Source organism: Bombus vancouverensis, chromosome 1 (genome assembly GCF_051014615.1).
Source record: "Bombus vancouverensis nearcticus chromosome 1, iyBomVanc1_principal, whole genome shotgun sequence".
NCBI lineage: Eukaryota > Metazoa > Arthropoda > Insecta > Hymenoptera > Apidae > Bombus > Bombus vancouverensis.
In genome coordinates, this window is record NC_134911.1 from 6,378,252 (window position 1) to 6,390,987 (window position 12,736).

At 39.6% G+C, this 12,736-nt stretch overlaps 1 protein-coding gene across 7 annotated transcripts in view; it reads left to right on the plus strand.

The window, feature by feature from the left end:
• Nucleotides 1-12,736, plus strand: part of LOC117160721 (uncharacterized) — a 124,880-nt gene that overhangs the window by 75,438 nt on the left and 36,706 nt on the right. For 5 of the 7 annotated variants that reach the window (XM_033341659.2, XM_076623924.1, XM_076623941.1 and 2 more), the window contains one exon: nucleotides 1,343-1,475. The exons of 1 other annotated variant lie outside the window; for it this stretch is intronic. The gene's annotated coding sequence lies outside the window, so the exon portion shown is untranslated. Of the gene's footprint in view, nucleotides 1-1,342; nucleotides 1,476-2,857; nucleotides 3,071-12,736 lie in introns of all 7 variants that reach the window. One more of the 7 variants, XM_076624026.1, reaches the window with a different exon arrangement.

Sequence of the window (12,736 nt, forward strand, 5' to 3'; positions counted from 1 at the left end):
CATCTCCATTCGAATATTCACACGGTTCACGATTAATCTCTAATTAATCGGGGCGTATCCTTAATGTTACGTAATAATAATGTTACTATCATATGTAAACTTGATAATTATCTTCTAATTCGCAATCAAAAATTTCCATACGTAAATTGACTTCTCCGAGGACTATTACGTGACTACTAGATGCATTTACGAAACATCATGTAGCTTCTACGTACATTTTCATGTATATTTCAAACTTTACCAATATAATTATGCGCTGCTTGTAGAAAACACTGTAAGTGCCAAGAAACGAGTTTTCCAGGAGGCAAAGAAAACACGCATTAATGTAGTGCAAACTCATGAAAAAGAAAAATGATGTGCAAAAGAGCCTCTATGTGCCATCTCTTGGTTCTAAAGAAAACTCAATGTTTCGTCCATTTAGGATAACTTAGATAGACGGCACGCACAAAAGCTAAAAAATAATTAACTAATGTTCATTGGCACTTGTAGAGTTATTATTAACTATTTAGACAGGGAAATTGCATTTAGATTCTATAGCACAGCATTCTTATTGGCACGCGAGACATCTTCCAGTAAAAAAAAATAAGTTTTTCAATTTTGGCACTTACAGTGTTTGTTACAAGCACTCCTCAATTATGAAATTTCAAAATATTTTATGCGCACTTGTAATGACATATACATGATAATGACACTTATCAATTCTCGATGTATTTAATTTCCCCTGCCGTGTAATTGTTTGTTTCATCGTATGTATTCCAATCTTCTTGGTAAACAGACAAGTGCGTGTCTGCCTTCATGAACGCGCTGTACTTTATTTTGTGTTTTATGTTCCACTTGATCGCGTTGTCGAGCAAGCGTGAGAACTGTAGCCTGTCATTGCGCGCGATTTTAATACTTAGCGTGTAGGGATCACCGTAATGGGCGACAGTAGAGTAATGGTCTTGCGGATAAAAAGGCGGCTAACAACGAGGAAAACGCCTCGTAAAAGGTAATGAATTTACGGACGCGTTTTCCCTAATATCACGCGCTATATTATGGCGCAACGCCAACCTGGACGAGCCTCCAGCAAAGGGAATGAAAAAGCGACGTAAAAATAATAAAAGGGAAAATAGACGTGTAAAACTTGAGGTTAGACAAGCAGAGTGCGGAAACTGATTCGAAATGGCGCATGGACCGACGCCACGTATGAAAAGTACGGCAACGTAATATCACAGTGATTAGTTGCCATGTAGAACAATTATTGTAGAATTAAACCGGCCTCAAGGGTAGTTGGCTTAGCGAATTACACTATGCTCAAAACGATTATTGCCGCATTAATTTCGTTTTATGCGCCTTGTTGCAGGTCCGAGTCGCGGAATAATTCGGTACAACGACTTCCCTCGCTTCCTTCTACGAAAACGGCCTCCTATTATTAGGTTTGCTGTTGAATAGCAGACGACCTCAATAAGCAAGACCGCCAACCCTAGAAAAAACAAGTAGGTATACCTATAATTTATATATATATATATATGTACATTTTTCTTCCTCTACTTATACCTGCTTTCTTTGTTTCCTTCTTGGCCGAGACTTTTCTTCTTCTCTTTTCACATGCACCGTTGTTGTGCACCTTTTTCACGCAGGTCCAGCGCGTCTCGCGTCTCTGCGACTCGTTAACTCCTAACTTCTCTCAAAGGAAACACTAGGCGCTCACCCCGTTATTCGACAGTAGAATCTTCTCGACTAATTTTTCTATTTCTGCGCTAGTCCGTGTGAAGTAATGAGCGTGAGAAAAATATTTCGCCGCGCCGGGTTCTCTTTGAGAATTATTAACACGAACCTATAAGCACGCGCACATCTCACACTCGAATTGTTTAGACAGATATTAAATAGCGATTAAACGCGTAGCTTCGACTTTTCTCGATTAAATTCCAATTTAGTTTTGTCGATTCTCTAGATTGGGCTTAGCAAAGAGCAGCAGGTATTGTAAGGTTGAGGCGGATGAAAAGAGAGAAAGAGTGCGTTTCGTCCCGGGACTACCGGTGGACTCGTCAGTAAGGCTATGCCCGGTAGTCCCTGCCTTAGACGTAGAGGGAGTCTCGCTAGGTGCGGTATTTGTATCAATCGCTTGTATATTCGACCGCTAGCGAGTTAGACAGATAGACTCGTTGTCGTCGTAGCCCTCTAGTGTTGGCGGTTGGTACCCGCGGATCGCCCGGGAGGTGTTGCGCCGCGTTGATGCCTCGACCTGTCGGCGTCCTGTTGATACCGATCCGCCACAAGGTTATGTAAGAGATCGGTTTGAGGTTATGTAACATTTTTCCTAAGAAACGCGAACGTTCTGTTTACTATTTCGTTGATATCAATCATTTAATGGAATTTTGGATGCTTATTACGGAAACACGTTCTTCAACTCTCAATCTCTGTTTACACTCGAGCGATGTTCTTCTTCGTTCATCCCCACCCTTTCATTGTACCGCCTTCGAAGTTCCTCCAACCTCGAACCGAAAGCGCTGAAATGGGCGAAAGCATGCAAAGTGCGTTACGACGATAATGGGCGTAGTAAATAAGCAAGTGCAGGCTAAATTATAGCTGTCCCCACCCCACATCCATCTTTGTTCCTGCTTAGGACGAGTGAGAGAGTGGAAGAGGGGGCAGCTGCTGAAACCACTTAACTTAACGAATCCTGCGGATAAAGGGTTATGTTTGGCTGCACAAAGGAGAACACTCGAAAAAATATAATTAAATGCTTTATTCATAATTCTCTTTCGTTCTCCGCTCTCTTGTTCGTCTTCCTCGCCCTTCCAAATTTCCCCTCTATCGTGCATCTCGTTTTCTCCTCTCTTTCTTCTGTGTTTTTCTTTTTTTTCGACACGAATAGAAGGGTGCACGAGCCCGCAGATGCAAATGAATATAAAACAATTGTTCGGCCTGCCTCGGGAAATGCGACAAACGAGCGTGAGCACATTCGCGTTATTACGCATGAGAGGTGCATGAGAGGCCAAATTTATCAGAAGGACAAGAGAGACGCGCGTTCGTCTAGCTGCAGGGGGTGAGGGGGCCCAGCAGATCGCCGAGCCGGTGTTAGAGGAAGGTAAGCAGCCAATGACGATATAGAGTTAGGGCAGTGGAGAAAAGTCACGCAGCATGTGGAACAGAGACACACGTACAACTATGTGTGTAGGGATCCTCTGAAGTATCCTGGATGAATATCAGAGTTAACTATTCTGGCTGGTTTTCGTCCCGTTTTCCTCCCGCTCTCTTCTTCTCTGTCAGTTTGCCCGTCGAAATTACGTTTTCGAGTCACTCCACCGAACGCGATTTGCCTATGCATCGAAAGAGGGAGAGAAGTTGTTCATCCTCTATCGGCGGAATTTTTGCAATACGCTTTTGAATAGCCGCCATTGCTTGTGCTCGACTGAACGCGGAGCTTTTCAGCGGGACACAAACACATATATACATAGTAACACGCAAGCAGAGAGACAAACGTGGACTTAGGGTGCGAGAAAGACGGAGTATACAGTGGATGGGGATTGTGGGGATGGGGAGAGAACGTACCGAGTGATAACTATTCCCTCCTGAAACTGCACGTTGCCTTGTTGCCTGCAGGAAGAAAAGCTGTTCTGGTGCAAATTGAACGGCACCGTCGAGTATATAATTTGCACGTAACAAATTCGTTACCGTGCCGTTTTCGTGGCGTTGATTAACCGGCTGTGTTTTCATATTAAATTCATGTTTACGGTTTTTTATCGACTACACTTGCGAAATGTATAAATCAATTATACGATCAAAATACACGTTTCGTCGGTTTTCAATTATCGATTAATCCGCCAAATGTTACTGTTTATCTACGAAGTTCTGGTTATTGTATTCAAACAGGTCGCTTAATATTATACACATATACACGATTCCGATAGTTGAAACGTATTTGATCGTAATTACGTACCTATAATGTGTGACTTGTGCATCCACCCTAAAGGCGCATTCTCCCAGGAGTCTGTTGCAGAATCTTAGGCCAAACTAACGACCAGATACTCTATGAACTTCATCTATATCCCCAGTGTATTATCGAGATTAAAAAACATGTATATATCCGCTACATCGGTTCACCAATAGGAATACAGGTTCTCACCGCGCGAAAGCCATCCAATGAAAACACATAGGGGGCGTTGAAAGCAATGCAATGGGGTCCTCCATTCTGTTCTCGCTTTACTCTCTATTCGTGGCGGATATTTTCTTACATGGCACAAAGGGGACCGGGCTGTTCGTAATAATTATTACCCTCTGCCACATATGTGCCACATCCAAAGAAACAGAGACGGACAAAAGGAGGGACGTGCAAAGGAGTGGCAAGGGGAAAAAAGGAGACACAGTAGCGAAGGAGAGCAAATGAACGAGGGTTTGGAATAGGAGAGTGGTGGGAGCAGATAGACGACATATACGTCGTCTAGTCTCGGTGTGTAGTCGCACGCGCCCCGGTATCGAACGAAAATGTCGGTGCAAGGAGCGAGAAAGAAGGATGGCAAGGAAAAGGGGTGTGAGGAGGGGGGCTATACGCGTAGCTTGGCAGATGGGTGCGAGAAAGACGAGAATATTGGGCGAGTCTGCTGCCGGCGAAACTGGCGTGATTCCAATGAACAGAGGAGGAAGAGAGAGAAATACACAGGTACATGTCGCGACACAAAACGGGTCCAGTCATTCTCGAAATAGGCGGCTGGAATGTCAGTTCTCGGTAGAGCGTGAGACAAAGACAGATGGATAGAAAGAAACCGGGGATAAAACAAGAGAGAGAAGGTTCTACCTATCCGCACACTCTTCTCTTCTCTGCTGCTGCTGCTGCTGCTGCTGCTGCTGCTGCCGGGTCGTTCGTTCTGTTCTTGTTCTCTTCTTGATTCTTCGTTCTTTATAATACGAGCACAGGGAAGGAAAAGGCCACCCATGTCTAGGCCACGATCTTGGAAGACGCTGAGCAGCCAGTCGGCACAAAGGAGAGAAGAACGACAAGCGCGACAAGCGGGCCACCGAGAAAGATACCGATGGCATTTAATAGCTTACCTCAGGACGTTTTAGATAATGACTGGCTGGACCTCGAAGTGCCTTCTTTCGTTTGATTCCGACTGTGGCGCGGCGTGAGCAAGAGAGGCTATGTTCTCTCGAGTGAGGGGAAAGAGAACGCAGACTGAAAGAGGGGAGAGAAACGAACACGAATAGATAGGCGAAAGGGGAAGTACGCCGCTCTCAGAGCTTGTTGAAAAGATGGGCGAAACAGAGAGAACGCTGGTGAAATGAAATGATTGATACCAGTCTTTTTCCTTTTTTCATTTTTCTTTTTCCTTTTTTATTTTTGTTCGTTTTGCCAAGGTCTATAAAACGCGACTGAAAAAGTAAAATTAATTGCACGCGGGAGTTATCGTTCTTTCGAACGGAAAAAACGAGCGACGTGAATGGGCGGGTGTGAAATACTTTTTGCTCCATTGTTAGAACATTCTCGAAAAATGAGCGAATTCTTTTCTTCTCCGAGTTAGAATACATCTTCGGCGCATTCGCTACGAGGTTGATACAATTATCGAAATGCAAATTAGATGTGGTCGACGATGTTCATTGATTGTCCTGGTAGTTTTTATACCTCTATAACATTTGTACACATTGGTCTGCCACGAGATGCGAGAAATAAAAGAATAACGAAGAAAATGGCAACTTTTGGCATCACCGTTGTTCCGTTTCCACTAGTTTTTCTATACGCGTTTCTGAACTGACCAGTCCGACTAGAAAACTCGGTGAAGTGGGAAACACGGTGTTTAAACAAAACGAGGAAAAAAAACAGTTGCGAGAGAGAAACGTTTTCGCATTCGTTTAAATTGAAATCGCGGTGGAGCGCTCTGGCTGAATGGTGGGAAGCGCTGAAAACGTTTAAATTCGCGATAGTGGTTGGCAAACTTGTCTCTTGCGTTCACCTTCCTTTCTTGAATTAAAGTTTTTTCGTGCGCACGGCTACTTTTTATTTCGCATATATGTTTTTCGTAACAACCGCTCGTTCTTTGCTTTTCATTTTTTATTTTCCCAATGACAACTCAGTGTTACACTTTTCGTTAATAATAGAAAAAGTCTGACGAAATAGAGACCAGAGGTGACATTTGGCAACTCCGACGAATCGTGTGCTTGACAAAATGCGCTACTAATAGCCGTTCCCGTATTTCTCGTAGATTTGTTTCGAGCGAGGCGTAGATGAATTATTAAACTCATGATTGAAGCGCCGAGAGTGTATGAATAATCGTAGTTTCTACTCTGAATGATAAATCTCTATTGTCGCAAAATTTATGACCGACTGCAGACTAAAAAATATTGTACGAATATTGGTACTTGTTAATATTCATTTATACAGTAGTTGGCGAAAGTACGGCAACGCTTATAGAAAGCTTTTATGAATATATATATATATATCAGATGTGTTACACAAAACATTTTGAATTTCCATTAACACTGTAATGGGACCCGATTGTCGTGATCATGTTGGCAAAATTTAGAGCAAATTTGACAATGGACTTATTTAATGGATATTTAATGCAAGTATCGCAAAAATATTTGAACACACAATTATTATCCATTACATTAAAAACCTCAATGTTCAGTGACATCATTTTTTATAGTTATTACGTGTTTAAGATGGCTGTTAATGCTGTATATTGATATACTTGTAATAAATATCTTATAACTTCTGTATACAGTTTCAGATTAGTTTCGAATTTAACCAGCATAATCATGACAATCATTTTCATTGCAATGGTAATGAAATTTTCAAAGGTTTCATGTGACTTATACAATATGTATATATATATACAGTTAATGAAAATACGTTATTAAATATATATATCCAAATTTTCTATGGTAGGTGTCAACGTATTTTCATTAACTGTATATATATATATATATATGATTGCATTGTTTCAATTTAATTCAGAAGCGAAAGTTTATGATGAAACTTTGGCATTAAACTTACAATAGGGTTTGAAAAACAGTACTCTATACATTTGTTGTAGCGAGAATATAACCTCGGATATCACGGACACGTATAATAAAATAAAGTTGCTTTTAAGCGAGGGAAACTTAGTGGTACGTGATTTGCAGTTTATCGGCGATCGACGAAAAAACAGAGTGCTACGTGATCTGCGGTTCACCGACGCATGACAAAAAGGTTCATAACAGGCAATTCACACTTTGCCATGAACTAAAAAACGTACCATAGTATATGATCATAGATGTCGCGAGGAACGAATAAGTATCATGTTAGTCACGATTTGTATAAACTGTTAATACTATGTGACATGTTCATCGCAAAAAGAAAATCGTACTATACTACGTGTTTTGTGCATATGACGTCGTACATAACCTCTGATCGACTTCGTTTCGCAATGTTTATAGGTTACAATTTTTTACTGATTCCTTAACCAAATCTCGTACGAGGTCAACTCGAACATGTTGTACGTACCTACTAGATGCAGATAAGGGTAAAAAACATTTCGCATGAGATTTTATATGTTAGAGGTTCACTACCATTTATAAGTATTTTGGCACCTAATGCAGTTCTCCAAATACAAAAGTACATTTTGCCTCTTACCATGACTGGAAACAATTGCTCTGTTAAATTTTGAACTGCAACGAGGAATGTACCTGTATCATTCAAGTTCCATGTTTACCTGTAGTGAATAGATGACACTTCATAGAATCTATAGAAACTTCTAGAATGTGACTAGAATCATATATTTCAATTACTCTACTGTTCCAACATTGAACATACTTAATGTCATTTAATTCAGGCGTCTGTGCCAATTTTCATCCACCTTCAATTACGACTCTTTTAGTTGTATCGAGTAATATCAATTACTGTTTTATTAATATGTACCAACCATATATAATTCCTTGAGATAAGATCCAGGAGGAAACTTAGATTGAAAAGTTTCATTTGAAGTACGTCTGTACATATTTGTAATAATTTAGAATTATGTAGTTACACGTGGAACAGAAGGCGTTATGCATCTGCTCTGTGATGTAATAATAATGCGCAGGAGTGTTCCAAACAGTTTGCGCTGTTATCCCGGACGGAAGTAAACGCGACCATTTAAGTCTTGGTAGAAAGTGTAGACACGAAATCATTAACGCGATACATAACTGTCGGTTCACGTTAAGAGAACGTTAAGAGAAGTTACATCGTGTTACTACGGTAGTCGGTAATCTCCTTTCTTTCCGTTTTCACCTTTTTTCTCATGGTACGAGTAAGATGCACTTATGTCACCGGTTCTTTGCTTTATTATGCGAACATATTACCCATTTATCGTAGCATCGCCATACGAGCGACTATTTACTAGCAAATGCGTATAACGTGTAATTGACCCAAACGATAACGTGATCTGTTACAATCGTGAGAATATGTTAATGGAGAGAAATCTCTTCCCATTAGGTTCAGTCTACATGTATTCTGTATATATTAAGGCGGGGAATTGTGCTACGTAGGAAGAGAAAAAGAAAACAAAAATCTCTCTTCCAGTGCTTTCCTAGATCTCTGTCCACCGCAGGATCACTGCACTCTTCATCGCGTATTCCGTTCTTAGCTTCTCGTTTCCTTTCTATGACTTCTCTGCACCGTGGTTAATCGCTATGTAATTGTAGTCAAGAATCCAATTTCACCTCAGACATTCCGCTTCCATTTAGATTTTCCATAATGTGTATGAGAAAAGTACCTTCATTTATTTGGTATGATGAAAATCCCTAGGATAATTCCCTAGGCATTAAACTAAATTCAAAGACTTGGAATATCAGTAATACATCTATAATCTATTACATTGAATATATCATAAAATGAATTGCATGGTATTTTTGTAAATGCGTTATTACATTCTCCTACAGTAGCTCACGAACGTACAAGTTATAAACTATATCAGCGCATGTTGTAGGAAACTTTTATATATATATTGCGTGTTATATAAAACATTTTAAATTTTATTACATTTTAGGATAACTTTAGCGAGCCGTTATATATCTGTAACACGCGTGTTTTTGATGCCTTTGTTCGACGATCGATTCGTTGGCAGGTTTCAAAAATTAAGTTACATCTATCGCAAAAAAGAAAATTCGATTTGCATGCATCGTCGATAAATCTTGTTGTTGATATTTCGATACGTGTATTCTTCTCGCTCTTGCTCTCTCTTTCTTCGTTCGAACAGTTACCAAATTGCAGCCTACGGGGGCAAGCCGATGTTTCATCGTATAATTCGCCGAGAAGCAAAGTCGCGAATCGCGCGTCGATATTATCTTCTCGCGGCCGATATTATCAACCTGTGGAAGCAATCCACGTGCAGGGTGGCGCGTCTCGCATGCATAAACTTTGTATACACACGGGGCTGAACTGTGTGCAACGATCCCCGTGGCAAAAAAACGCCAAGCGCGAATGTGTGTGTGCGTTGGAGCGCGTAACTCGAGGCATAGTCGATAATTCGATGCACGTGTGTACGATCGACGCGAGTGTCTCTGGTGTATTTTTCGATAATATTCTCGAAAGAAATCCTCTTCTGGCATGTAACGTAACTTGATACTGATTTTTTTTATCAAAGAATGGTAATGCGTTCTCATAAAATAGATATTTTACAGTTCGTTGTAGTTAGTAAATTTGCAAAATATCAAAATTAAAACAACACAAATTTGGAGCGTTTCTGGGACTTTGTTCCTCGAAAGAAACCCTGGAAAGAAACCCTTTTTTGGCGTGTAACGTAACTTGATATTGATCTTTCATCGAAAAACGACGATGTTCCTATAAAATAGACGATATTTTGCAATTTGTTATATTTAATATTGAATTTTTAAAATTGAAATAATACAAATTTAGTTTGAACAAGGAACAACAAAGTTTCGCTTTTAACAATACGTTTGGTCGAGGTAATACGATGTATCGGATGTATGACTGATAGAGTAGCAAGCCGAAGTGACAAGTAGTATAGTTTAAAATTGTGGCGACAAGTAGTAGTATGTATAACTAGTGACCGAGTTTTTTTTATGTTGTTTCGTACGTACAGTATTCTTTTCTTGTTTGAGTTTACGATATTCCTCTGTGATTTCTAGCTATGGACTGGATCGGTTACAAGATTTAAGAGCGAACTACCGAACACGTAAAGCAAAGTTTGAAATATGAGCGTAGGATCTATCTTTTGACAGACACACCGGTACCATCGGGATTTCTGACTCCAGATTAACTTCGAATCTGGCTTATTGTATTTTCTGCTCGGTCGTATACAATGCTTTGTGTGCACCACTTATGTCCAGAACTATCGAACTAAACGCTTTATAGCTGAAATATGATTTGCCAGATGGCGACACCTCTCCTGGAATAATGGCTACCCGCATGAATGAAACATCGAATTTCATAATGACTAAACTTCTTCAATTTTCATGAATTCTTAATATTGTATAAGATTTAGTTCCTCTAATAATTTTCCCCTTAAAATTAGCATTCTGAAATATACTATGAACAAACCGCTCTCTGTGCTATATTTTAACGTTCCATTTTAAACAGAAAACTATCATATCAAATATGGGTGACGCTCTTCTTGTTCCAGTTAATTAAATATAGGATATTATATAGTTTTTTTTACCTTTTTTTCTCGCTTCTTGGTGTGCGACAGTTTGCCTCTTCTTCTCATAACATAGGCTTGATTCTTATGAATCTCCAAATGGTGAAACACCTTCTTCATTTTCTTCCGATGGTTGTGGGACAGTATTTTCTGAGGACGCATCGGACCATTCGGAAACGTGAATTTCCCGAAATTTTTTTATCTGTATGTTTTTGTTTGTGGCTGTTTGGTACACAATTAGAGTATTTACTGTAGTTGTTACTAAGAGTAAATGTAGTGCTAATTTCCGATACCACTTGATGCTTTTCCGTATCGTAGTAGCATATGAGACCATCTGGTCACTTCTGTCGATACCAGTTTTTCCATTATTATGCAATTACCGCCAAAGGTTTCTGTTTCGGAGGACGCCCGCGATATATAGAATTCGAGCTTGAGATCATAATGGGTGCATGTTTTGTTGATAATATTCTAACATCTCGAACATCTCTCCATTTGAGCATCACAATATCGTTCTTATCTTCTCGTGCTATCATTTCATCTCTCTTCAACGGGTAGGACATTACGTAATTGGGCATATATTTTTTGTTGTGCCGTACAATTCCAACGACATGCTTCCAACGTTCAGCCGAAACAGCCGAATTATGCTGGGCGACTAACCTGTCAATATAATAAATTCAATGATCTTGTTAATATTATCGATAATATTATTCAGTTATTGGAGACAAAAATGATTGTGTCATGCATATTGTTCGTAAAAAAGGTATTTTTGATCGGTAGATTTCTTTATTAATATCTAATAACTTCTTGCTGATACTATCCACGCACGACATTATTCGTTTACGAGGAATAAATGTGGTTGTCCCACAAATGCTGTTTATATGAAAAATAGCTTCGATACTTTGAACGCGTAGCGAATACCGCGTGCGAAACAGTCTAACCACAAACATAAGTGCTATTTGCACGTTGAACCTCATTGCTAAGTTACAATTGAGTACCTCTTCAATGAGCTTACACTCGTGAGCATTATACGTGCAATAGATCGTGATAATTACTGTTATATGGGAACTTATCCTTGAGTAGTGCTTAGTTTATGTAATCACTTCGACATATTCATCCTTCATAAAGATTCGATCCCCATTTTTTTGAGCCCCCTCTTTAGGTTTGTCCCCTAACCTCTCTATTCGTTAACCTCTCCATTTTTTAACGATATTTATTTCTTTTTTCTTTGTGTACCTAGAATACAACGTACAATATTAGTAATATGTACAATACGCTAATTAAATTTGTCAGTGACATAAACGATATTTGACAATTTTTACGAGGCCAGCCGGTGATAATAAAAGTTGAAACATTTAATAATTACAGGACGTAAATACGACGACAGTGATTAAGATAGGACAAAGCATCGTAGTAACTATCCTAAGTACACGTTCCGTTTTTTATTTCTTTTTGTTTTTTTAATCACTGGTCGTGTACGACACTCCCATCTGACATGCTGAGTAATTCGAGAGGGAACAGAACGATTTTTTCGTACGGCGGATCGTGACGAGGCCAACGAAAATAGCACCCTACAGAGACAATAGCGCGTGACGATCTTAAGGTCAATGTACAGAATTTTATAAACCGTCCTTTCATCGATAGGACACGCTGCACTTCCGTCCTTTCTTCCCTTCTTTCATATTTTTTCTCTCACTTTTTATTATTTCACTGCTTATAACCCTCGAGCAAAAAACGTTAATGAGTTGCCATTTTAGCGAGTATAATACGTTTATCTTGGCGATTTTATGATAATTAATTACCCGTGCAATTACGCGGAACCTTTTTAAATTTCGAACAGACAAAACATTTTAACGAACGGACAAATCGTCGCGTAGCGTTGCGTCGAGGCGAATAACGGTAATCGAGAAATCTGTGGCCCTCCCCTTTATCGCATTTATTTCCCAGGCGGAAAAAAGCGTATCGTGCCATTGAAGCCCAGAAAGCAAAAAGAGCAATAATAAAAAAATTGCATTCCATGGAAATATCGTACCGGTTATGAATTACAAAAGAGGCTAAAAATGCATTTTATTTCCATAAATTTTCTGGAAATTCCTGCTGTATTAAAAAAAAAAATCGTTTCTGACTTGGTTCGAAATACACGA